The 27513-nt window shown below is 49.7% G+C and overlaps 2 pseudogenes; one reads left to right on the top strand and one right to left on the bottom strand.

Annotated features, from left to right (window-relative positions):
• LOC131586380 (uncharacterized) overlaps positions 1-27513 on the bottom strand; it is a 585722-nt pseudogene that overhangs the window by 18117 nt on the left and 540092 nt on the right.
• The window catches only part of LOC131586384 (zinc finger protein 850-like), a 287187-nt pseudogene that overhangs the window by 99964 nt on the left and 159710 nt on the right, over positions 1-27513 (top strand).

The raw sequence follows: 27513 nt of genomic DNA, 5'->3' as shown, positions 1-27513 counted from the left end.
TCGTTGCAGGCACATGTCATGAACAAAATCTCTCAATAAATCCACCCAGGATAAAATACTGTGATTAGTTAGGTACAGTTAATGTTCTTATCCCATTTGTAAACCTTGTATCCCTTGTTTACTCTGATGGTTATTAGTAATGTTAATTACTTACCAGTTTCTGAAGGGTTTTAAAGGTTCTTATGAGACATTCCTGTACCCTTTCCCCTTACTTCCCTGCTACCTTGTAACAGAGCTGCTCCCACGGGGGCTAAATCGAACTAACAAAAGCAACGCATTAGAAAGGTATGCCACAGAAGGAGGCAACTCCCATAGATGCTGTGCCACACTAGAACAAAGAAACTCCCAGGAAGCTGTGAAACCGAGTAATATACAAACTGAGGCATGCAGGACACCAAAACAATGAGCTAACAGAGGAATAAAAGGACAAGGAAACATATTCTAGGAAGCTATGATGAAAGATCATCTCCCTGCATCACCTAGGCCTGCTTAGAAACCATCTTCCTGCATCACCATGACCTAAAGAGGACTGGAAAGGACTGACACCCCTAGACAGTGAGCCAGACCAACAGGCCTCCTGGCTACTCTCATGAGGATGGAAGCCCCAGCTCTGCAGTGTGTGCTGCAAAGCTGAATTGTGTCTCCTCTTTGGAGCTGACAGGACCCACCCGGAGCTCCTCCTGGAGCCCAGCGGACTCCAGCTCAGCGGGGGCCGGCAGCGGGGCATGGCTTAGGCTCGGCAAGGTGTGAGCAGCCGTGGTCCAGCCCAGCCTCAACCGGGGTCCCGCAGCCTCCCGTCCCCATCCAGTCACTGCTGGGGCTGACCCGACCCCGCCAGGCCGAGCCTGTGCGATTCAGCCCTTCTGGGACACAGGGCCAGAAAGACTTCAGCCCTGAAGCAGCAGGCTTTGAGTTCAAGCCTTGGGAAGCACTTGCCAAAGGCGTGATGGGAATTCATACATTCATCAAATCACCCCACTGAAAGTTATGTTTCTAGAATCTTCCTGTATCTCTCCCCCGACTGGTTGCAATTCGTCGCAGTATTTTGCATCTTTCTAACCCCAGTCTGTGTCTGGATCCATCCCCTCAGACTGCGCCCTCACACCTCCCCTAGATATTGTTGTGTCTGCCCCTAGTCCTGGTCTTTGCACTTTGCTCCTGTGCTGCGCAGGCTTTATGGGCCTCATCCCTACTTGATTTTCCTATTCCAGTTGGTTTTGGGGACTCCAGCGAACCCACTCCTTTAATTTCCTCCTCGGTTGCCCAGGTGTCAGGGGACCCTGAAGTTTTAAGGATTGTTGTGGCCACTGTCAGCATGACTGCAAGGGCCGCAGTGCAGCGGGGCCCGGCCCGACCGGCAGCTGGGTACCTCCTCAAAGGTGGAAGCAAGAGAGAGATTTCCTGGGCTTGCCTGTCTGCAAAATGTCAGTCTCACAGAGGTGGATCCAGCTTTTTAAATGCTTTAATAGGTAGTCAGTTCCCACAGCTAGCCAGCTCTTGGATTTTGCTTGGCACAGAGGCAGCTCTCACTTAGCAGCTCCTCTCAGTAAAATCATTTTCATGGGGGGCTTCTTCCCTGCTCACCAAATAGAAATTCATGCAAAAGCAGCACAAACTTCTTCCTGTCCTCCTATATTTGCCAGAGAGTGCCTTTCAAAGGGATAATAATTGGGAGTGAGGGGGTTTACATTTTCCATTGCAAAGGAGTCTCCTGCCTCCCTTAGCAGGCCCCTGTCTTTCAAACAAAGACACACACGGTCTCCTTTTGCACCTTCACTTGGCCCCAGGCGCTCCTGATCATTTGAAGGAGCGGCTCAGAAGAAGGGGCTGCAATCCCCCAAGGCCTGGGCTGCTCCAGGCCGCTCCTGGTGCCTTGGGCTGTGGAAGGGATGCCGGGGTGCCCTTTGTGACACAGGCACGGGGTGCTGGGGTGGCCTTTGTGACACAGGCACGGGGTGCTGGGTTGGCCTTTGTGACACAGGCACGGGGTGCTGGGTTGGCCTTTGTGACACAGACATGGGGTGCTGGGGTGGCCTTTGTGACACAGGCACGGGGTGCCGGGGTGGCCTTTGTGACACAGGCACGGGGTGCCGGGGTGCCCTTTGTGACACAGGCACGGGGTGCCGGGGTGGCCTTTGTGACACAGGCACGGGGTGCTGGGGTGGCCTTTGTGACAGGCATGGGGTGCTGGGGTGGCCTTTGTGACACAGGCACGGGGTGCCGGGGTGCCCTTTCTGACACAGGCACGGTGCGTCAGGGCCCGTGGTGACGCGGGACCTTGCGGTGCCCGAAGTCCATTGTGACATGGCAGAGCCCCGCCCCGGCTGGGGGGTATATAAAGGGCTTGTGGGGCCTGGGTCAGTCCCAGGACAGTGGCTGTGTCCAGGTACCTGTGTGCGCCAGAGGACTGCAGGCACGGAGGAGGAGAAGGCGAAGCCCAAGTCCCAGCCCCCCAGGCCCTGGCCCAGCTCACAGAGAGCCCAGCCCTTGAGGGAGCAGCAGGAGGAGGCTGAGAGGGCAAGCAGAGGGAGGAGAGGAGCTGTGGAGTCCTGCGCTGAGGAAGAGCCAGAGCTCTGCCGAGGAGAGATGGACAAGTTCCAGCAAGGGACTCCAGGGAAAGCCTGCACTGAGCCACAGCTGTCCCCAGGAGAAGCCCATAGCTGCCAGGAGCTCTCTGAGTGGGATGAAGGCCTTGAGCAAGAGCTGGTCCAAGTATGGGGGAGCGACTGGCATTTCCGGGACTGGGATGAGGGCAGGGAGCAAGAGCCCTCCCCCGTTGTCTCCGAGTGGGACAAGTGCAGGGAGCAGGAGCCGTGGCAGGCAGACAGCGATCACTGTCAGGAATTCTCAGATTGGGAAGAATCTCCTGAGCAGCGGCTGTCCCCAGGAGAAGGCACGAGCCGCCTGGCACTCTTGGACTGGGAAGCTTGCCGCAAGCAAGAGCTGTCCCAGGATGGCCAGGAGGTGACTGGAGGCAAAGCAAAGAGAAAATTCTCCAGATCCAGCTGGGATGATGACAGTGATGGAGAGCTAGCACAGGACAGCAGGGAATACTGCGACATCCTGTGCAGCCAGCTCAAGCCCTGGCAGCGGGAGGACGATGACTGGGATGAGGTGAGCGTCCTGGAGCTGCACGAGGAAGGAGAAGAGGCCAGGCAGCAGAGACTGGCAGATTTAGCCCAAGAGGGAATCCTGCTGCCTGTCCCTTGAGAAGCTTGGGTGGAGTGCCAGGAACCCGAGCTGTGCCCACAAGAGCAACTCTGTGTCGGTCCTGGCCCTCTGACAGCCCAAGCCATGGTGGAAGATGTCTCTTCTCCTGGGCAGCCGCTTCCCCACAGGAAAGGCCGCTCGCTCTTGAGGCGGGCGCTGCAGTGGCTGTGGGCGCTGCGGGGGCTGCGGGCACTGCAGGCGCTGCGGGGGCTGCAGGGGCTGTTCCGCTGCCCCTGCCTGGTGGCACAGCCGCAGGATCAGTGCCCGCTGCCAGCAGTGCCAGGCTGCAGATGGCGGCTGCCCCGCGGCCTGCCCGGCGCCCTGAGGGAGCCACACGGGCTGCCCCGGCCTGCACTGACCCTGCGGGCCAAGCCAGCCCTGGTCGCTTTGCGGCACCCCCGGGGTGGCTCCCCGAGGGCACACGGCAGCCCAAAGCGGCACCCGAAGGGGGACCCTCACTGTCGGGGCTCAGCGCCGCATCCCAGCCCATCGTCCGGCCGGGAAGGCACCTGGAAAGTCATCGGCTCCCAGCGGCAGCCTGGCACTGCCAGTGGCACCCCTGCACCGGGTCCCCGAGGGCCACAGCCACACGGCTCTTGGCCCTTTGCAGGGACGCTGGCTCCAGCTCCTCCCTGCTGGACTCCAAGGCCATTTCCTCTCCTCCGGAAAGGACTCCATGCTGATCCTGTGCCACTTTGGCCATGAGGAATGGACACAGACAGGAGGTGTTGCTCCCAGGACACGACGGCAGCCTGCTGGACTGCAACACACACAATTCTAACAAAAGAAAAGAAAGTTGTGTTTAGGAAGTAGTAGTAGGAAAGAAAAAAACGCCAAACCCCGCCCCCCCCCCACCCCCAACCTGCATAAGACCCTCCAGAAACCAAAAAATGATAAAGAATAAGAATAGGAATATTAGGAAGAAGAGGTAGAAGCTGAAGTAGATGAAGACGTAGTAGTATTTAAAACATGGAAAATTAAGAACAAGAATAAAATGTTGGAGTCTGGAATACAGAGTGTATGCCCTTGTTTCTGATACTTAGTTATAAGATCCAGGTATAAGTTCCCCCAGGCAGGGCAGGTCCCTGGGTGCTGCCCCTGGCCCAGATAGTTTTCAGAAGGAAACACTATCAGAAGTAAGGTTTTAGAAGACAAAATGTCTTCCCTGCTGACAGCACTGTAAGGAATAGCTGCAGGGCAGAGTTTTAAAAGCAGAGGTTGTCTTGACCTCTCTACAGCCTTGCATGGTGCTCAGCATGATAGATCAGGGGAAAAAATATTATAGGGGGTCAGACACATCACATTGCAACAGAGATGCAACAGCACCCCTGATTTTTCCATGGTTCTGGATGACAAGAACTAGGATACTGCATTTAATATGACTACAAGAAGGGCTTGGAAAGAGAGAGTTCAGAAAAGAGCAACAAAATAATTAAGGGACTAGAGGGATTTACCTATGAGGAAGATTAAAAGAACTAAATAAATTTGTCTAGTTTGGCTAAGTGATAACTAAGGAGAGGCATTTCAACCATCTACAAATATTTGACTGACACACACACTAGGGAAGGAAAGGAATTACTTAGCAGGAAACAAGCAGGTATATCAGGGAGTAATGGAATAAAATTAAGAAAGAGAAAACTGCAGAATTTAAGGCAAATCCTCCTGCCAATGGGTTCTAATAGTCTGTAGAAAACATACCAGCATATGTGCAACAGGGAACAGTCTTGCATTGATAAGGAGGGGGACTTAAGTGACTTGATGGGCCTTTCCAATCTCAAATATTTATGATTCTATAATTAAGCATGATTAAATTTAATGACATGTGCCATTTTTTTTTCAGCAAGTTCTGACTGTTGCCTCAGGTCATAAGTGTGCAATTATTTCCTAACTAAAGGTCTTATGTTTTTACTCATGAATCCTTATGAAATTAACTAGGCTGGTCTGCTATTTTTTTTTTTCTTAACTTAAATTGAATTTCTATTAATGCATTTTCTCTTATTTCCAACCAGCAGCTATCTCCCTCAGCTAACAACTCGCAATTCCCTCTTTATGCAAGGCAAGCCTGCACACTTACAGCTTCGTGGCTCGGTGCTTGAACCTGCTCAGCCTCAGGTTGAATGCCTGCTGTGTTCAAGGGAGCTGCTGTTCCCAGGCCCAGATGAGCACAGGGGCTCTTCTTCCTCTGAGGATGAACTGCATGCAACAAAGGGGGAAAAAAAAGAAAAAGTTACATGATTTTTTCAGCTAAGAGCTGTTTACAGAGCTTTGAAAGCAGATCACAGCCACATGAAAAGCTTCATGTCACCGCTCACCCCTGTGTCACAGCACCACTCAGCAAATGAAAACAGGTGTTTATGTGCTATTGCCCAAGCTCCTGGCCAGGATCACAGCTGGTGGGTAGCAAGTTCCCTCTATTTCTCTTTGGCAAACTCCTTGGTTTTGATGCACATACTTGCTTGTGCCAAGATATATTCCAAAATATCCCCCCAAATGGGTACAAACCTAGGGAGTGATCAGGAGGTTGTGGTCTCACGTGAGCAGTCATTTTGGGGATCCAAATGGTTTGTTCTGCTCTGTCTCAGACAGTGTCTGCTGCCTGAGTGTGCTGCAGCTTTTGCTGATATTTTACCATTGCCTGTGTTACAAGCACAGTTCCTCAAGAAGGTTCATACAGCCTAATTCTTTGTGAATTATTACCTAAATATATCTTTTGTCCAGGAAAGAGTGAAAGGCAATCTGTGATGCCTGCTGCTTTTGTGATACTTTCTTTCAGTTTCCCCCAGTAGTGCAGCTGCAGACTGGGCACACTGTATCATCAATATCTGACACTCACACTCCCTTCACTCTTGACTACTTGCTTAAAATTCCTCTCTTATTATGTGTGCTGGACTCCAGCTTCAGCCAGGGCAGTAAATGGCAGCAGTTTCACATCAGGATGTGGTGACAGCAGTGTCTGCAAACACTCTGGTGCAGCACTGGCAGCGTGGGCTCCCTCCTGAAGGACGAGATGGATCTTCCCCAGCCCCGACAGACAGAGTCCCCTCTTTGCTACCTGCCCCTGATCCTGAGCCCAGAGATGCTGTCTGCCAGCACGTGTGAGAGCTGGTTCTCTGAGGAGATCAGAGGATGTGAGAGCCTGGCAATTTCATCCCAGAGAAGTAAATCCTCGGTGAAAGAGGCTGGGTGCTGGCATTACAATATTCTCAATGCTAATTACCAGATATCTAGTTTCCAAATCTTTTCACTTTTAAGATAACACTGCAGCAATCAGGCTGAAGTGGGATAATTAAACAAAGCACTGTCTCCTCTCCCCTCCTCCCCCCATCACTCTGCAGCCCTGTCTGTCATTTCCCAGCACGGAATGGCTGAGATGTGCGAGGCTGATAGGAAAGCTCAGTATGTAAAATGCTGAGTGCATTTTACAGGAGGTGTGGCTTCAGCACAGCTTCCTCACTAGGAAAGAGCCACAAGGAGCCCTGGCTGCTCCTGTGGATGGTTTATCACTGAGCTGAGTCCAGTCAAAAGTCCGTGAAAAAGATGTAGGCAAAGAAAGAGAAGAAGGAATGAGAATATTTTCCCCTTTTCCCAAAGCAAGAACAGGCAAAATCTCACTCTCCTTTTGAAACCCACAGCTTGTGAATCAGTTTTGGCAGCTGTGATAAATGTCCTGAAGCATCCAAATACTTGGGGTATAAGGAAAGGATTACTGCTTGTCAGAAGTTGTCTATCTTTTGAATATTCTGCCCAAAGCAGCAAAATATTGAGTAACAACTTGGTACTGACAGCTCTTCATTAAGATACAGCAACCTCAGCCACTGCCTTAGTCCACAGTCTTCTCTCTGTCTCCATGGCTTAATAAAACAACTTTAAATGTTGCAGTTTTGGTCTTAAACCAAGAAGAGGAATTGTTCTTTCACATTGTCGTGGTTTTAAAGCAGTAACTAAAAAATTACCAGAAAACTTACTTATTTCTTGCTGTGAGATATGGATTAGAGCAAGAGCAAAACAGGCTTAAAACTTAAAAGGAAATAAAGAAAGTTTATTAACAAAACTACAAGAATAAGAACACCAGAATAAACTTCCAGAAAACCCTTTTATCCCCCACTACTTGACCATTCCCTTGTTCACATGACAACATAGAGACAAAAAACTTTGGAACTTTGGTGTTTAAACCAGTCCCAATTCCTGCTAGAGTCTTTTCATCAGTCTTTGTAGAGAAACAGAAGGCTACTTCTGCTAATCTATGGAGTTTCTCACAAGAAAACTATTTCTGTTATAGTTTTCTATTTCTCTGATGCCAGCTGCCCAGAAATGTGTCATCAGTTCACTCCTCCCATTTCACATCACTCTGAGGTGTGTTATGGGTCAATGAGTCCAGGGATGTCATTTTTAAGGATGAGTTATTCAAAGGCAAAAGTTCTCTTCATCTGTCTCTGTGAGCTTCCCTGGAAACAGTTTTCTCATTGCCCTCAAGGCCTCAAATCTTCGCTTCACTCTGTTCCAGCACCTCACTGCATCACAATTACTCTTCCTTTTGCTCAAAATCCACACTTTGAACACTCCATTCTTCCCAATATACTCTGTCATGAATTAAAGGAGTTTTTTTCAGAACACTATTGTCCATCTCCATAGCTTTAACAGAAAAATATTTCAGCTTAATTAAAGCATCTCTTTATTCTCTCTTCTTCATCTAAAACTTAACTCTTTTCTTCACTGGCTTTGATAGTTTTATGATGTCTTCTTCATGTTATCTCTCTCTTTCTCTTCCTCCTCTCTCTCTGGGAAAAAAGAGTAATCTGTAAATTTCAAAAACAAATTCCAGAAACATCCCACCAAATCTCCACAAAATACCACAAAATCTAAGAAAAATCCCTCAAAATTCTTCAAGTCTCCCCAAAGTTCCCACAAAAATCCAGAAAAAACTCCAACAAAATTGCAGAAAGCTTCTCAAAACCCTACCAAATTCCAGTAACATCCCACAAACCCCCCACAAATTCACACAAAATCTAAGAAAATACCTCAAAATCCTTCATGACTCTTAAAAATCCCTCAAAATTCCAAAAAACTCCCACAAATCCCCCAATATCCTGCAAAATTCAAATAAAATCCCACCAAATTGCAGAAAAATCCCACACAATTCATTAAATGTTCTGAAAACCCCAGCGAATTCCAGAAACATCCCACCAAATCTCCACAAAATTCCACAAAAGCAAAGAAAAATCCCTCACAATTCTTCAAGTCTCCTCAAAATCCCACAAAATACCAGAAAATTCCACAAGAGTACAAAAAAATCCCACAAAATTCCAGAAACATCCCACAAAATCGCGACAAATTTCCACAAAATTTCAGAAAAATCCCACAAACTTCTTCAAGTCTCCTCAAAATCCATCAAGATTCCAGAAAAAAATCTCACAAAATTCCCTGAATCGTCCCAAAATGTTACCAAATTCCAGAAACATCCCACAAAATCTCCACAAAATTCCAAAGAAGCTAAGAAAAATCCCTCATAATTCTTCATGTCTCCTTAAAATCTGTCAAAATCCCACAAATCTCCCACAAAATCTCCTCAATATCTTACAGAATTCAAGAAAAATCCCACAAAATTGCAGAAAAATATCACACAATTCATTAAATGTTTTTAAAACCCCACTAAATTCCAGAAACATTCCACCACATCTCAAAAAAATTCCACAAAATCGAAGAAAAATCCCTCACAATTCTTCAGGTCACCTCAAAATCCCACAAAATACCATAAAATTCCAGAAAAATCCCACAAAATTCTTCAAGTCTCCACAAAGTCCCACAAAATTTAAGAAAGATCCCACAAAATTCCCTAAATCTACTCAAAAGCCCACCGAATTCCAGAAACATCCCACCAAAACTCCACAAAATTCCACAAAATCTAAGAAAAATCACTCACAGTTCTTCAACTCTCCACAAGATCCCACAGAGTTCAAGAAATATCCCACATAATTGCAGAAATCTTCTCCAAAGCCCAACAAATTCCAGAAACATCCCAGAATATGTAAACAAATTTCCACAAAATCGACGAAAATCCCTCTAAATTTTTCATGTCTCCTCAAAATCCTTCAAAATTCCACAAAACTCCTACAAAATCTCCCCAATATCCTACAAAATCCAGGAAAAATCCCACAAAATTGCAGAAAAATCCCACACAATTCTATAAATGTTCTAAAAAATCCCGCAAATTCCAGAAACATCCCACCAAATCTCCACAAAATACCACAAAATCTAAGAAAAATCCCTCAAAATTCTTCAAGTCTCCCCAAAGTTCCCACAAAAATCCAGAAAAAACTCCAACAAAATTGCAGAAAGCTTCTCAAAACCCCACCAAATTCCAGTCACATCCCACAAACCCCCCACAAATTTCCACAAAATCTAAGAAAATACCTCAAAATCCTTCATGTCTCTTAAAAATCCCTCAAAATTCCAAAAAACTCTCACAAAGTCCCCCAATATCCTGCAAAATTCAAGAAAAATCCCACACAATTGCAGAAAAATCCCACACAATTCATTAAATGTTCTGAAAACCCCAGCGAATTCCAGAAACATCCCACCAAATCCCCACAAAATTCCACAAAATTTCAGAAAAATCCCAGAAAATTCTTCAAGTCTCCTCAAAATCCCTCAAGATTCCAGAAAAATAATCACACAAAATTCCCTACATCTTCCCTAAAAACTTCCAAACTCCAGAAACATCCCACCAAATCTCCACAAAATTCCACAGAATTTAAGAAAATACCTCAAAATTCTTTAAGTCTCCTCAAAATCACTCTAAATTCCACAAAAATCTCACAAAATATTTAAGCTTTAGAAAACCACATAAAACTCAAAAAAACCCGCACGAAATTGAAAAAACAAAACCAAAAATCCCTAAATCTTCCCAAAACCCTAACAAATTCCAGAAACATCCCGTTATATATCCACAAATTTCCACAAAATCTAAGAAAAATCCCACAAAATTCCTCAAGTCTCCTCAAAATCCCTCAAAATACCATAACATTACAAAAAAATCCCACCAAATTCCAGAAACATCTCCAAAAATCCCCACAATATCCCACAAAAATGAAGAAAAATCCCACAAAATTGCAGAAATTACTATAAAATTGCAGAAATCTTCTCAAAACCCCAACAAATTCCAGTCACACCAACCAAATCCCTAAACGTTTCCACAACATCTAAGAAATTACCTCAAAATTCTTCAAGTCTCCGCAAAATCCCTCTAAATTCCACAAAACTCCCACAAAATCTCCTCAATATCCTACAAAATTCAAGAAAAATCCCACAAAATTGCAGAAAAATAGCATGCAATTGTCTACATTTTCTCAAAACCCCACCAAATTCCACAAACATCCCACCAAATCGCCACAAATTTCCACAAAATCTAAGAAAAATCCCACAAAATTCTTCAAGTCGCCTCAAAATCCCACAAAATTCCAGAAAATTCCACAACATTGAAAAAAAACTCCACAAAATTGCAGAAATCTTCTCAAAACCCTACCAAATTCCAGAAACATCTCAAAAAAATCACCGCAAATTTCCACAAAATGTAAGAAAAATCTCACAAAATTCTTCAAGTCTCCTCAAAATCCTACAAAATATCAGAAAAAAATCCCACAAAATTGCAGAAATCTTCTCAAAACCCCAGCAAATTCCAGAAACATCCCAGAATATCTAAATAAATTTCCATAAAATCTAAGAAAATATATCAAAATACTTCATGTCTCCTCAAAATTCCAAAAAACTCTCACAAAATCTTCCCAATATCCTGCAAAATTCAAGAAAAATCCCACACAATTGCAGAAAACTCCCACACAATTCATTAAATGTTCTGAAAACCCCAGCAAATTCCAGAAACATCCCACCAAATCCCCACAAATTTCCACAAAATTTCAGAAAAATTCCACGAAATTCTTCAAGTCTCCTCAAAATCCCTCAAGATTCCAGAAAAAAAATCACACAAAATTCCCTAAATCTTCCCTAAAAACTTCCAAATTCTAGAAACAACCCACCAAATCTCCACAAAATTCCACAGAATTTAAGAAAATACCTCAAAATTATTTAAGTCTTTTCAAAATCACTCTAAATTCCACAAAAATCTCACAAAATTATTTAAACTTTGCCAAATCCCTTAAAACTCAAAAAAAACCCCGCACGAAACTGAAAAAAAAAAACCAAAAAATCCCTAAATCTTCCCAAAACCCTAACAAATTCCAGAAACATCCCGTCAAATATCCACAAAATTCCACAAAATCATGAAAAATCTCTTATAATTCTTCAAGTCTCCACAAAATCCCACAAAACTCAAGAAAAATCGCGCAAAATTGTAGAAATCTTGTCAAAACGCCAGCAAATTCCAAAAACAGCCCAGCAAATCTCCTGAATATCCCACAAAAATCAATAAAAACTCCACAAAATTCAAAGAAAATACCTCAAAATTACAGAAATCTTCTGAAAACCCCACCAAATTCCAGAAACATCCCACCAAATCTCCACAAAATACCACAAAATCTAAGAAAAATCCCTCATAATTCTTCAAGTCTCCACAAAATCACACAAAATTCAAGAAAAACCTCCAACAAAATTGCAGAAAGCTTCTCAAAACCCCACCAAATTCCAGTAACATCCCACAAACCCCCCACAAATTTCCACAAAATCTAAGAAAATACCTCAAAATCCTTCATGTCTCCTCAAAATCCCTCGAAATTCCACAAAACTCCCACAAAATCTCCCCAATATCCTACAAATTCCAAGAAAAATCCCACCAAATTGCAGAAAAATCCCATACAATTCCCTAAATGTTCTCAAAACCCCACCAAATTCCAGAAACATCCCACAAAATCTTCACTAATTTCCACAAAATCTAAGAAAATACCTCAAAATCCTTCATGTCTCCTCAAAATTCCTCAAAATCCCTCAAAATTCCACAAAACTCTCACAAAATCTCCCCAATATCTTGCAAAATCCAAGAAAAATCCCACACAATTGCAGAAAAATCCCAACGAATTTCCTATATGTTCTGAAAACCCCACCAAATTCCAGGAACATCCCACCAAATCTCCACAAATTTCCACAAAATGTAAGAAAAATCCCACCAAATTCTTCAGGTCTCCTCAAAATCCCACAAAATACCACAATAAAAAAAAATCCCACCAAATTCCAGAAACATCTCAAAAAATCCCCTCAATATCCCACAAAAATTAAGAAAAATCCCACAAAATTGCAGAAAAATACTACAATTGAAGAAATTGAAAAATCTTCTCAAAACCCCAACAAATTCCAGTCACATCCCACCAAAACCCCACACGTTTCCACAAAACCTAAGAATTACCTCAAAATTTTTCATGACTCCTCAAAATCCCTCAAAATTCCACAAAACTCCCACAAAATCTCCTCAATATCCTACAAAATTTAAGTAAAATCCCAAAAAGTTGCAGAAAAATCCCACACGATTCCCTAAATGTTTTGAAATCACTACCAAATTCCAGAAACATCCCACAAAATCTCCACAAATTTCCAAAACATTGCAGAAAAATCCCTCACAATTTTTCAAGTCTCCACATAATCCCACAAAATGGCAGAAAAATCCCACAAAATTGCAGAAATCTTCTCAAAACCTCACCAAATTCCAGTAACACCTCACCAAATCCCTACAAATTTCCATGAAATCTAAGAAAATACCTCAAAATTCTTCAAGTCTCCACAAAATCCCTGAAAATTGCAGAAAAATCACACACAACTCCCTAAATGTTCTGAAAACCCTAGCAAGTTCCAGTATCATCCCACCAAATCTCCACAAAATACCCCAAAATCAAGAAAAATTCCTCAAAATCCTTCAGCTCTACTCAAAATCCTTCAAGATTTCATAAAAATCACACAAAATATTTAAACTTTTGCAAAATCCCCAAGAATTTGAAAAACATCCAACGAAATTGCAAAAAATTAAAAAAAAAAATCCCTAAATATTCCCCAAACCCTATCAAATTCCAGAAACATTCCATCAAATCTTTCGAATATCCCAAAAAAATCAAGAAAAATCCCACAAAATAAGAAAAAATTACCCTTCTTACACACAAAGTTCACCAAGTCATTCCCTGCATTTCTCCTTTTCACATTCTTTCTCTCATCCACTCAGAGGTCCAGCTTATCATGTTCTGGTGCTTATCATCAACTGATTGTGCTCTTGATTTCTACCACTGCAAGACATGTAGAATCATCTAAACTGAACACAGAAACAAACTCCCTCTGTCAGCCCATCTTCACATTCCAGATCACTTTCAAGATGTCCATGGGGCTATTGGAATGATGAGCTCTCCACTGCTGGCTGCAGGCTCTGGAGATTCTTTCTCCACATTCAGCCAGGCTTGTATTCCCCAACAATTCCTGGTAGCCCATCATGTTTTCTTTGGCTAGAAGAGGAACAATGAAAACCTTACCAATGGCACAACTCCCCAGTGCACAAGGAAAAGAAAGAACAAGTTGTCAAGTTCTTCAAATATTTGTCCTGCTTTGCTGCAAGAGTTGTGCTGCATTCACAGTGTGGGAAGCCAAGAGAAGCTGCAGCTGGGGGCACATCTTGTGACAGGAGCTGCGCCTTGTTCTCCAGGACAGGTTCTTGGAAAGGACAGGACTGGGGAGGAGATTCTGGGAAAATTGAAACAGCCTTTTTAAGAAATGAAAATAAAATCAAAAGAAACAACCAGTATGTTTTTCTCTATTTTTCTCTATTGATTTTTCTGTTTCCCTTTTCCATCTTGCACTGTTTGTCCATCCCATTAATTCCAAATGGATCTCACCTCTAAGACCCATGACTTGGCAAGTTTTAGACACTGTAAAATATTCTCTATTTATTTTTATGCTCTCCTTTTCCATCTTGCACTTTCTCCATCCCATTCATTCCAAATGGATCTCACCTCTAAGATCTGAGACTTGGCAAGTTTGAGACACTATAAAATACCACGAGCTATACCCAGTTTGCCTTCCCCTGTTTTACTTGGAAAGCAATGCTGGAGACACAAGTGCAGTGCTTGGCTCAGGTACAAATTCTGCATTCAGGGAATGTGCTCAGACAGTGTCTGACCCTCAGCAGGGACAAGGCACAGCAGCAGCCAAGGGCATTGCTGTGCCCCTGTGCAGGAGTCAAGACTCTGGCTCTTGGCTCACCAGGGCAAAGTTCCCGTGTTTGGCCAGGCTCAGGGGCTGCCCGGGGAGCGCGGGGCTCGGGGCGGGGCCGAGCGGGCAACGGACAAACGGACACGGGGACAAACGGTCCCGGTGCTTCAGTTGCAGCAGCAGCAGCAGCAGCGGCAGCAGCGGCAGCGGCAGCGGCAGAAGACAAAAAGCGAATTACCTGACTCCGTCAATTCTCCTCTCCCTCTCCCACTGTCCCGCACCCCATCCCCGTCGCCTTTTTCCTGTGTCCCCTCCTCTTCCAGTTTCCCTCTCCCCGTGCCCACCCGGGCCATGCCCCCGGTCCGCCCCCGGCCCCGGGCAGGGCTGCCCCGGCCCCGACCCCGGCCCCGGCCCCGAGCATCCCTCCGCGGTCTCGCCTCCACCCAGCTCTTGCTGTGCTGGCGCTGGCGCTGCTGGGCGGGCATCATTGCCTGGGGCTGGGGCGGCATCGCTGCCCTTTGGCTCCGCCTGGCCCGGCCCCGGCCCCGGCCCCGGCCCCGGCCCAGGCCCCGGCTCCTCCCGGGGCCCGCGGAGGACACAGGCGGCGCGGCCGCTGCCGCCGCCTCCGCTGCGGCTTCCCCGGCCCGAGCTCCGCCGCTCAGCAGCGCGGCCGCCGGCCCCGAGCCGCCGCTGTCGCGTTCCAAAGAGCGAACGCCTGCGGATGCCCGGCCCGGGGAGGTCAGGGAGCGCTCGGGGGCCGTTCCTGGCCCCGGGCCGAGCACTGACGGCCGCGTCTCTTCCCCAGGGAAGGCGCAGGAGGCCCTGCAGCAGCGCTACCGAGTGGGTTCACTGCTGGGACGCGGCGGCTTTGGCAGAGTTTTCGCAGCCACTCGGCTCTCGGACGGACTCCCGGTGAGCGGTGGGGCCAGCGGAGGGCGGAGGAGGAGGAGCGGGCGGAGGGGGCGGAGGAGGAGAAGGGGGCGGAGGAGTAGGATGGGGCTGGACACGGCAGGCGCTGAGCTGAATCCGCTGTTCCCTTTGGCTTACAGGTGGCCATCAAAAAGGTGCCACGGAACCGTGTCCGGCACTGGGGCGAGCTGGTGAGTGAGCGGGGCCAGCGGCAGAAGCCGGGGCGTGCCGGGCGGGGATGAGCCGGGACCCGGCAGGGTGGGAGCTGCCAGGACACCTGGAGGGAGAGCGGGCATGGGGCCAGCGGAGGGCACAGAGCATCCCGGGCTGGCTGAGGGCTTCCCGAGCCCTGGCACGGCCTCAGCCCCACTGACAGCACCGTGCTCCTCCCGCAGCCCGACGGCACCAGCGCACCACTGGAGATAGTGCTGCTGGACAAGGTGTCCACAGGCTTCCCCGGTGTGGTGCAGCTGCTGGAGTGGCTTGAGCTCCCCAGCTACATTGTTATGGTGCTGGAGCGCCCGGAGCGGTGTCAGGACCTGCGGCACTTCATTCGGGCACGGAGGTTCCTGTCCGAGGAAGAGGCGCGGGAGCTGTTCCGGCAGGTCCTGGCAGCCGTGCGGCACTGCACCAGCTGCGGGGTCCTGCACCGAGATATAAAACCAGAGAATATCCTGGTAGACCTGGACACCGGCGAGGCAAAACTGATAGACTTCGGCTGTGGCACCTACCTTCATGAGACAGCCTACACTCAATTTGCAGGTGAGCCCACACAGGGGTAGGCTTCTGGTCCCAGCATCTCCTGGCCCAACCAGGGTGTTGCAGCAGGGATTCTCCCAGGACTGGGGCTGGGGCAGGCAGCCTGACAAAATCCTCCATGGGTAGGGGTGGCAGAGAGGGGGAGGCAGAACCTGTGCACCAGCTGGTTTGGTGTGCAGTTGAGAATGGGCTTGGACTGCTGTGCTTCCCTGGTTTGCTTTGGTTCAAAATATGTTTTGGGCAATGCCAGCAGGGAGGATGTGGGTATGGTTTTTCCCCAGCACTGAGTGGGTATTTCCCTTTGTGTGTCATGGTCGGGCCTTGCCAGGGTTTCTGCTGCCCTCTTCCAGCACCAGTGACTTCGTTTCCAGCCACGGATTTGCACCCAAGTCCCAGGTGCTGGCGGGAGGGCAGCAGGTCACCCCATGGGCCACTGGGGAAGCCCCCACATGCCCAGGGATGCTGGGGTCAGGCTCTGGGAGCAGCAGCATCCCCCTGATGAGCTCCATCCATATTCCATAGGAACACCATCATACAGCCCCCCGGAATGGAACGACTTTGGGTGGTACCATGGCGAGGCAGCAACCGTCTGGACCCTGGGCATCCTGCTGCACGAGATGGTCTGCGGGGAGCACCCTTTCAGGAGGGGCAGGAACATCAGATGGGGCCAGCTCCCGCTGCCACAACGGCTCTCCCAAGGTGAATCCTCATCTCTGGGCACGGGGGGAACACCAGTGTTGGGAGACAGCAGCGGGCTCGTGAGCATCCCGCTCTGGCAGCTGCTGAGGAGGTGGCACATGTCCTGCTCTGCTGCTCTCCTCCAAAACAAAAAAATTAATGGGAAAGTTTAGGCCCAGCTCTGAGCACATCCAGCGTGGCCTGGGCACGGGAATAGTGGGACAAAGCAGACAGGAGCCTTCTCCAACTGACCAGTGGTTTGTGGTTTCTCTCCCCAGATTGCCAGCTTCTGATCAGGTGGTGTTTATCCCTGAACTCCTTGGACAGGCCCTCATTAGAAGACCTGTTCCATGATCCCTGGATGCAGGATATTCATCAGCCCTAGAAGAAGGGAGAGAGCCACAGGCACAGTGATGCAGGGACCTGGTAAGTTACAGCTCCACACATGCCCTGGCAATCAGCAGCAAAGAAACCCAGACTTTTTTGTCCTGCCTGTGTCACTGCACTGGGCTCATCAAATGGGAACACACAGCCCTTGTGCTGGAGCTGAGCTGCTCTGCCCAACACTGGTGGGCACCATCTGAGCTGGTTTTGCTTGTCCTGGTTCACTGACAGCTGGGCCCTGGGCAGAACCCTGACAGCCTGGTGTCCCCCCAGGGAAGAAGGAGCCCCTGGAGAAGCTGGACCAGGTGGGGCTGCTGCTGCTGCTGGAGACATGGAGGACAACAGCAAGGATGACAACCTCTTCCTCCACCTGGCCAGCGGCAGCTGGCGATGATGGACTTTGATTCTGGCACCTTCTTCAAAGCCAGGCTCCACAGTGAATTTTCAGGTCAGTCCAGACCCAGGGGGATGCTCCCAGATTTGAGCATTGGCCGGGAACCAAAGTTTTCCCCTTTGCTGGGGCAGATGCAACTGATTCCTCAGTGGCTGCCCAGCTGGTTTTTGGCAGGGCTGGGGACATGGGCTGGGGTGGTTACGAAATGGGAGTGGGATCCTGGCCCTGCCAACAGCCCCCACCACCCACCGTGCCCCGGGCTGGGGCTGGGGCAGCCAGCCCGACACAAACAAACCCCCATGGCAGGAGCACAGGTGGGACTCCAGAACCTGAGCACGGCTGCTTTGCTGTGCAGGCAAGGAAGGGCTTGGGCTGCTCCACTCCCCTGCTTTGCTTTGGGATCACCGTGATTTTGGGGGACAGTGCAGGGGGAAAGGAAGCAAGCATGGGCTTCCCTCACCCATGGGTGGGTTTTTCCCCAGAATGTAGGGGTTGGGCCTTGCTCAAGTTTCTGACAGAGATAAGATTTTTTACCATTTTTCTTGTTTCCCCTTTTTGTCTGTAACCTATTTTCATTAATTTGTTGTTTGTTTTTCTAAAGGAAGCGTTCTAGGTGGGATCCAGTCTGGATCAGGGAGTGCTTGGGACCAACTGTGGTGTGGATGGGCCGTGCCCTTGGAGAAGACTGAGGACATCGTTTGGGACCAGCTTTTCTTCTGGCAGCGGATGGTGTGAGGTGGGTCCTCATCTCCCTGGCATGGGTGGGACAAGAGCTTTTGGGAGATGGCAGCGGGCACAGGAGCATCCCGCTCTGGGCAGCTGCTGAGGGGCTGGATCTGCCGTGGCTGGCTGCAGGCTGGGCACATGTCCTGCCCTCCTGCTCTGCTCCCAAAGGCAGCAGTGATGGGCAGCTTTGGGCCCAGCTCTGAGCACGGCCAGCATGGCCTGGGCACCGCGGCTGGCTGGGACAAGGGGACAGGAGCCTTCAGCTGACGGGCGGTTTCTGCTTTCTCTCCTTGCAGCCGGGCTCTGTGGATGCTGAGGCTGCTCTGGGCTCTGCCAGGGCTCTGCTGGGCTCAGCACCGGGCCGGGATCAGCCAAAGAAGAAACGGTGTGACCTGCAGCAGAGACTGGAGCATTTTGGCAATGCAGCTCAAGTCTGCAGTGTCCACCTCCAAGGGAAAACATGACACCCCCCAAAAATTAAACTTGTTCCATAACTTCTGGAATGAAATCAATCTGGGATGACCCCAAATGACATTTTTCATCTTGCTCAAGCTGTAGCTCAGAACAGTTCTATTCTCTGAAGGAGTTCTGTCCCCCACCCGCTTTTTACTTCACAACTGCTCCCTCCTTTCCCCCAGTGAGTTCCCAGCCCATCACAGTCTCCATCACACTGCAGCCTTCCTTGATGCCCCTCTCCATGAGGAAGGCCAAGCCCCAGTCTCAGGGACGCATCCTGTCCGTGGCTGAAGAACAGCAATGTCTGTCTTTGCCAGGGGCTCTTGGATGTCTCTGTATCCATGGACAGAAGGGTCTGTCTTTGCCAGGGGCTCTTGGATGTCTCTGTATCCATGGACAGAAGGGTCTGTCTTTGCCAGGGGCTCTTGGATGTCTCTGTATCCATGGACAGAAGGGTCTGTCTGTGCCAGGGGCTCTTGGATGTCTCTGTATCCATGGACAGAAGGTCTGTCCTTGCAAAGGTTTCCATAATATCTTGGTACCCATGAGTATGGAATGAACACAGAGGGTGAAAGTGTCAGTCACGTTGTTTGCACACCCCTTCCTTCCCATACAAGACACATGCATGCACACCCCCACGTACAGATATATTAAAAGGATAGGGATGGATAGAGATTTCCCACAGAGCTCTAACTTTGGCATAACTCACCTTGTAAGCCATGGCCAGGGCATTTTTTTCCCAGCTCTGTGGGAGTAGGTGTCCAAGAGCTGAAGGGAACAGCATTTAGAAGCAGTTTCAGGATTTCTAGGCAGGAAAGGGAGCAGACAACCATCCACATAACTCACCATATTCATAGGGATGGGCTGCTGGTTCTTTAGGAATATGGCACAATGGAGACACGAGACTTGGGATAATCCCAGCTCTCTGTGGATCTGTGCAAAGGTGGAGCAGCAGAAACACCTTGTGTCTTCTTTGGGGACACAAGGTCCAAGGAGCTGGGGTGGCAGAGCGTGACCTGGGCTGGTGGCAGGTGAAGTCCCATCTCATGACATCCCGGAGTGGCACAGGACAAAGCTCCAAGCACCCACAGCCCCACTGAGGAAGTCCTTGGAGTGCTGCACATCCCATAGGAAAAGCTGCATTCACTCAGTCCATTGGGATTTATCACTTCCATTTGCAACACTTTAGGTCCAAGTTTCAAACGGCAAAATTTTTACGCTGAAGACACAGTCATAAAGAACATGTATTTCAATTTCCTATTCCTTTAACTGCAGTGTAAAATATCTTAATATTGGAAAACATCCATCAAATCTGTAAAGGAAGGCAGCTAATGGATCCTTTCCACTAGCACATGTACAAACTAAGTAACTAAAATCAAATCTGAGTTATCTTTTTCAAAAGATCAGTCACCTCTTTCTTACTCCAGAGTTATAGAAGATTTTTCACTACACATTTGGGGGTAATTTTTATCTTTCATATTTTTTCATGTTTTCTTTTTTGTTTTGTTTTTTTGTTTTGTTGATTTGGGTTTTTTTTTTTACAGAAAACATGTCCTAGAAAAGGCATGTCCTTTGCTCCTGGTTCCCGTGTGGAGCAGCTCCCTTCCCGCTGGCTGAGCTGCTCAGGCAGAGCCCGGCAGCTCCTGGCCCTGCAGGGCTGAGGCTTTTCCCCGTTGCTGGGCACAGACTGATGGAGCAGCACTGCTGAACACGGGCACACGCAGAGGGAGCAGAGCAGCTGCCTTTGCCCACCTGAAGCTCCAAGGCCAAACTCTGAGCAGGCACGGCTGGAAGAGACTCGCAGGCTCCCTGTTGGCTCTGCTGCCCCACTTGTGCCCAGCCCAGCTCTGCGTGAGGCAGAGGGAGAACAAGGGGCAGCTCCCTCCCAGCCCCAGCCCAGGGACCCCTCCAGCCCCGGGCCTTGGGGCACTGTCAGCACCCGCTGCTCCAGCCACCGCTGCTGCTGGCACTGACAGCAACAACCAAACTGGGGCTGGTCCCCAGGGAGCAGCAGCAGTGCCTGGATCTGATCCCTCAGCCTGGGGCAGCCCCTGGGGGAACAGAGGGCACAGCAAGAGGGACAAAACCAGTCAGGGTCAGAGACTGGAAAAAGCCAGAGCTGGGAGCAGGAACAGCTGCTTCATTGCACTCTTGGAGAAAGCTCTGGGCTGGGTCAAAGCACTGAAAGGTGTGAAAGGCAGAGAGGAGGCCACACCAAACAATGCTCCTGTTTTCACACCCTCCTGTAATAAATGAAAATGATTAGTGCTAACTAAATTGTAACTATTTGGAAAGTTATTATTAGGAGCAATCTAGGGAATTAGTGTTACAAGGCAGATGTACCCCCTGTACAGATGTTACATGTTAAACTTAAGGTACAGGATGTAGTTTTGAGATAAGAAATGTCCTAAGACAAAATCGAACTTGAGATGGATAAAGTTGGAATGAATTTAGGCATAGGGCCTGAAAATTATAAAACATAAGACTAATTAGTGGAGCACAATGCTCACTTACATAACACAAAGCTTAGGATGCATGCACAGCCTGTAAGGTTATCCAGAGAACAACGAGGATGAGTGTAAGCCTTCATCCATAATACCACCAAAAGAAGACAGAAGACCCCCTAGCAACAAGTGAAGCATGCACCATGAAGAATAGTGATGTAAAATTAAGGAATCAGAAATAAGATGAGACTTACTGTAAACATGAATGAATAAGTATACAGTATATAAGTTCAGTTTGAATTGCTTTATTTCATATGTAAGGGGGTTGAGAAGCCCTCTCTGTACCCCGGTCAGTTTTGCTTATGCTTTAATCATAATTACTGGCAAGCTATATTCATATATATATTCATAGATATATATACATATGTATATATATATATGAATATATTCACTAAATTGTACTCTTTTACTAAATTGTATTCCTTCTATATCAAATTGCTATTCAATCCACTAAATTGTATTCTTTTATTAAATTGAATTATTGTATTCAATTCACTAAATGGTATCATTTTTTTTCTTGTTATTACACTGCTGTTAACTCAATAGACCAAGTTGTCCAAATTTCAATTTCATTTATGACACAGCCCTTGGGTGAGTTACAGCCACAGCGAGAGGGAGGAGGAGATGATCCCACCCATGGCTGCTGCTGGGTCCAGACATTCGCTGAGATAAAGCTGAGCCAGAGCTTCAGCATCTCCCCCAAAATCACAGAACCACAGAATGCCTTGGCTTGGAAGAAACCTTAAACCTTAAGTGAACCTTATCATTCCATCAACTGCCATGGCAGGGACACCTTCCACTATCCCAGGCTGCTCCAAGCCCCGTCCAACCTGGCCTTGGACACTTCCAGGGATCCAGGGACAGCCACAGCTTCTCTGGGCAAGCTCTGATCTCTGCCCAGGTGAGCAGGGACAGGAGCCGAGGGAACGGCTGGAGCTGGGCCAGGGCAGGGCTGGGCTGGAGATCAGCAAAAGCTTCTTCCCCCACAGGGGGCTGGGGCACTGCCCAGGCTCCCCAGGGAATGGGCACGGCCCCGAGGCTGCCGCAGCTCCAGGAGCCTTTGGCCAGCGCTGCCAGGGATGCACGGGCTGCGATTGTTGGGGTGTCTGTGCAGGGCCGGGGGCTGGACTCCATGATCCCAATGGGTCCCAGATCCCAGCTCAGCCCCTTGTGCAACTCTCACCCTTTGGCTCAGCCTTTGTGTCCCCTGGAGGCGCTGGCAGAGCTGATGGGGTGGGGCAGGAGCGGGGCAGCCCCAGCGTTCCCCTGGCAGTGACACCACAGCCGGGGCAGCCCCAGCGTTCCCCTGGCAGTGACACCACAGCCGGGCCAGCAGCCCCAGCGTTCCCCTGGCAGTGACACCACAGCCGGGGCAGCCCCAGCGTTCCCCTGGCAGTGACACCACAGCCGGGGCAGCCCCAGCGTTCCCTCCCTGGAGATGCTCCAAGGGAAGCGTCCAGAGCCGCGTCCAGTCAGCGGAACTGAGCGGCCACTGAGCACCCCCGGCCTGGGCTGCTGTGGATTCCTCTGCAGACAGCTCGGGGAAGGTCCCCTTGGCCACCCCCACAGTGCCACAGACAAGTGTCACACACAGTTACAGAGCTCTGCCCAGAGCTGACAGGGGAGATAATTTAAAAAAAAAAAACAAAAAAAAAAATCACCACGAAAAAGAGAGCTCCTACATAGCAGAGCTGTTCTACCCTTCAGTTGAGACACCTGCATGCACACAAGATCTGGGGATGCAAAAAATGAGGTTTCATAGGCACATTTGCAGGAAAAACGGGTTTAGGACAGGCCATCAGCAGAACTGTTCTCAGCTGGGTGAAAAAGGCCCCTTTGGCAGCTGCAGGGCCATTGAAAATGCAGACCCTCAGGCCATGGGGGAGAAAAGGGCTCTGAATTCCCCTCCCCTGACACACAAACCCTGCTCCCAGGCTGCTCCCCACACAGGATTCTACTGGAGGACTGTGGAAAGCTGAGAGTTGGCTCTGGCTTCTCCATGTTCCGTGTCCTAAAGCTGCCTGGGAGAAGAAATTTAGGGTCAACTCCACTGGCACAATCCCTCCTGGCGCAGGGCACAGCCCCAGGAAGGTCTTTGCTCCTCCCTCGGCCCTCCCTGAGGAGGCTGGCAGGGCTTGCAGGTTTATGGCATTTGTCCTTGCTGCCCCTCACATCCCACTGCCCCACAAAGAGCCCCGAGCCACCCGTGAGGGACAGGCCCTGCTGTGCCAGGCCTGGGCTCAGGGCTTGGCCTTTCTGCTTCCTCCAACCCAGCCAGGGCTGGCTCAGCATTGCAGTTCCCTGTGCTGTGCCCCAAGCTCGCTCGGGCCCTGCTGGAAAGGGACCTGAGGTACCTCGATCCCCTCGGGCAGTGCATGGGAGAAAACAACAAACTTCTCAGGAGGATGGGGAACAAACTTTCAGCTGCAAACTTTAGAGAATGAAGTACTCGGGAAATCATAAATCTGCATGCAATTAGAGGAAATCACTTCACTAAGCACTGACTGAGCCAACTCGTCCAACCCATCCATCTTCAAGCCATCCAGATTTTGAAAACTGGAAGTAAGGGGAGGAGAGACAGGGACAGAGATCCACAGTCAGCCTTGGATCCAGCGCCATCTCAGCTGCTGTGAGCTCCAGGGCCATGGCACGTGTCAGTATCACTCCCGTGTCACAGCCTCACCTGCTCTGCTCCCTCTCCCAGCTGGGGTTTTCAGGGTGCCAGGGGCTTGGCAGCCACTTTGGGGCTGGAGCAGAGGCTGCAGTGGCTGGGCTGGGGCAGTGACCGCCCCACCTAGACAGAACTTGCTCTGCCCCCAAACACACCCTGGAGATGTCTGGGGCCGTTCATCATTTCTCTGCTCTCCAGCACCGAGGCAACGCACTCTGGCTACAGCTCTGAGCTCGTGCCCATGGCAACCAGCCCTGGCAATGGGGCTCCATGGAGCTGCTCTCAGGAACCCCCCAAGAGCTGGGGAGTGTCCCAAAACTGCCTCAGAAACGTGAGATACCCAAAATCTCTTCAGGAATGTGGAATATCCAAAACCTCACTCAGTAATGGACACACCCTCCCTTCATCATCCCCAAACTTTGGCTGTCTCATTGCAGACCCAAGCCCATATCCCCAGACCCAGTCCCAACCCATCCCATCCCTGCTGGATATCAAGACCCCTTCCCAAGCCCGATTTCCCCCATTTCACACCTCCCAAACTCCATCCCATCCATTCTGCCCCACCCAATGCCCATCTCACCCCTCCTGATTTACATCCCACTTCACCCAATCCCCTTCCAACCCCATTCCACCTGATGCCTTCAGAAGGCTGACATAGAACAGAGGCTGGACAGAGTTAAGAATAAAGTTTATTAAATGGCCTTAAAGGACACACCTTGGGCAGTACAAGAGCCTGGCCAGGGCTACACACAAAATGGAGCAAAAAATAGTCAAAAAAACCACAAACCAATAAAACAACTCATCACGATTTCTCACATTTTTAGAAGTTTAGGTCCATCTGCAGATTGGGGTTCATTGTCCAGTTACAGCTTCAGTTGACAAAGTCCTGTCCTTCTTGTTTTCTCTCTTCAGTCCACCCTTGTTTATGCTTTTGGGCCTGAAACTTGTAACGGCTGTCCTTGGTATCAAGCTAGAAAAGGAATGGTTCTGTCTATCTACTCTGTGAAGAGAGCTCACTAACACTTAATAGGAAGTTCAAAACTACAAACCTAGACAGTGCAAAACATGAAAGATATTAAAGCTAAAACTTGAGGCATCACACCCGGAGGAGTTGTGGGATCCAATAGTTTTGAGTGGGACTGTGCAGTTTTCAGTGGCATTGAGTGGTTTTGAGGTGACAGATCAAACTCTCATTGCTTTGAGTGCCAAAAAATGGAGAAAGCTCCACCAAATAGCTCCACAACCCCTAAGTATTTCCCTGAATACCAGATTACCTTGAAGCACTAGTAAAATGTGAGGCTCTAGATGCCTTTGATGACTTTGTAGACTTTTACCCCAATTTTGTCTGTTTTAAAGGGATGAAGATGAATCAAAAGATAATCGGAACAAAAGAAAATGACAACCAACCCAGTGTCCTCAAAACGCAGATCACTGGGAACGTGGGTCATCAGGGCTCTGCCCAATGTGGGTCCTCCCATGGGGGATGGAGCTGGGGCAGCGCACGAAGCTCTTCCTGCACTTGGGGCACTCACAGGGCTTCCCTTACCGGTGCTTCTGTTGGTGTTGGGTCAAGTGAGATCTCTGGGTGAAGCTCTTCCCACACTGGGGACACTCGTAGGGCCTCTCCCCAGTGTGGATGCGCCGGTGGGTGATGAGGTGGGAGTTTCGCTTGAAGCCCTTCCTGCACTCGGGGCAGCGGAAGGGCCTCTCATCTGTGTGAATCCGCTCGTGCCTGAGGAGAGTGGAGCTCCTCTGAAACCTCTTCCCACACTGGGGACACTCGTAGGGCCTTCCCCAGTGTGGATGCGCCGGTGGGTGATGAGGTGGGAGTTTTGCTTGAAGCCCTTTCTGCAGTCGGGGCAGCGGAAGGGCCTCTCATCCGTGTGAATCCGCTGGTGCCTGAGGAGAGTGGAGCTGGTTGGAAACCTCTTCCCACACTCAGGACACTCGTAGGGCCTCTCCCCAGTGTGCATTATCTGGTGGATGGTCAGTTGGGACCTCCGGCTGAAGGTCATCCCACATTCCCCACACTCATAGGGACGTTCCCCAGTGTGGGTCCTCTGGTGGCAGATCAGGCTGGAGCTGTGGCTGAAGCTCTTCCCACACTGGGGACACTCGTAGGGCCTCTCCCCAGTGTGGCTGTGCTGATGGGTGATGAGGTGAGAGTTTTGCTTGAAGCCCTCCCCACAGTCAGGGCAGCGGAAGGGCCTCTCACCCGTGTGAATCCGCTGGTGCAGGAGAAGAGCGGAGCTGCTCTGAAACCTCTTCCCACACTCAGGACACTCGTAGGGCCTCTCCCCAGTGTGGATGCGCTGGTGAATGATGAGGTGGGAGCTGCAGCTGAAGCCCTTCCCACATTCCCCACACTCGTAGGGCCATTCCCCAGTGTGGATCATCCGGTGGCGGATCAGGGTTTTCCTCTGGCTGAAGCTCTTCCCACACTCCAAGCACTTGTAGAGCTTCTCCCCATCCTGAAGCCGCTCATGGACCACCAGCTCAGAGCCCTGGCTGGATCTCCGGCCGCCTTCCCGGCACAGGGTGGGTCTTTCCTCCTCAGAGCACCCTGGGATGGGTTTGGAGCCCCTCCTCCTGCGTGATCTCTGCAGCTTTTCCTCCCCGTTGGATTCCTGCACTGTGGAGCTGCTCAAAATGGTCTCTTCCACGAGGTTCTGCTGTGGGGATTTGTCCTCCCTGGTCTCCATCCTCAGCTCCTTGTCTGGGGGAGGAAGGACAAGGAGAGGATGGGATTTGCCTCCGTGCCAGAGGGAAGGGGAAGGAGATCCCCCCAGTGCGTCCCCGGCAGGACGGCGTCGGCAGCGGGGTTGTCCTGCAGCCGGGGGCCGTGCTGGGCTGGGAGATAGAGCAGGAGAGAGGGGGAAAGGGGCACTGACTTCCTCCTCACCTGCCTGGGTGTCCTGGGGCATCTTCCTCTTCCTCGCAGCCTCTTTTTGCATCGGGCCAAGATTTGGGAATGCGAAATCCTGGTTTGGGTAAAACAGGGGAAGAGTATCTTCAGTTTGAAGGTCCCTCGACCCAAGTCCATCTCTAGAAGTCACCAGCTTCACCCGGAGAATTGGCCCATAAAAACCTCCCAAACACCAAGATTCAGCCCTGAAAATGCCTCCCAGGAGTTCCCCATCTCTGGTCTCTCCCCTTTGGTGTTCAGGGGTTCCCCCCTGTCCCAGCTGCAGGGGGTCACGCTTGTACTGAGGGTTCCCCACCTACTCAGTCCCTGCCCTTCCCAGGCTGCTGGGAGTGCCAGGAATCTGAAGAGTTCCCCCCATTTTCACTTCAACATGTAGAGATGGTGGGGAGTTTTTGGAGTTCCAGTGTCACTTCTCCCCTTATTCTCTGCTTCGGGGCGCAGGCAGTACAAGGAGTCCCCCCTTCCCCTCTCCAGGCGGTTGAGGGTCCCGTGAACCACGGCACTCCTGCTCTCTGGGCTCCCCACTTTGGGGTCCTGGGGGTCACAGGGCTCTGCTCCTCCAGGCTGCCTCTGCCAGCAGCTGCCACCAGGGCTCCCAAGGGGCATTTTCCACTCAGCTTTGGAGTTCTTCATTCCCCAAATATACCCCCTAAACAACCCAACCCAGGGACCCCCCAGGATATCTGGGCCAAGCTCCCCCTCCCCGGCCACCTATGGGATGGGGGATGATGATCCCATGGGTGGGGGACTGTGAATTCGGGGA

Source organism: Poecile atricapillus, chromosome 19 (assembly GCF_030490865.1).
Source record: "Poecile atricapillus isolate bPoeAtr1 chromosome 19, bPoeAtr1.hap1, whole genome shotgun sequence".
Lineage (NCBI taxonomy): Eukaryota > Metazoa > Chordata > Aves > Passeriformes > Paridae > Poecile > Poecile atricapillus.
Note: the sequence above shows the minus strand (reverse complement) of the source record. Positions and strands in the feature narration are given on the sequence as shown.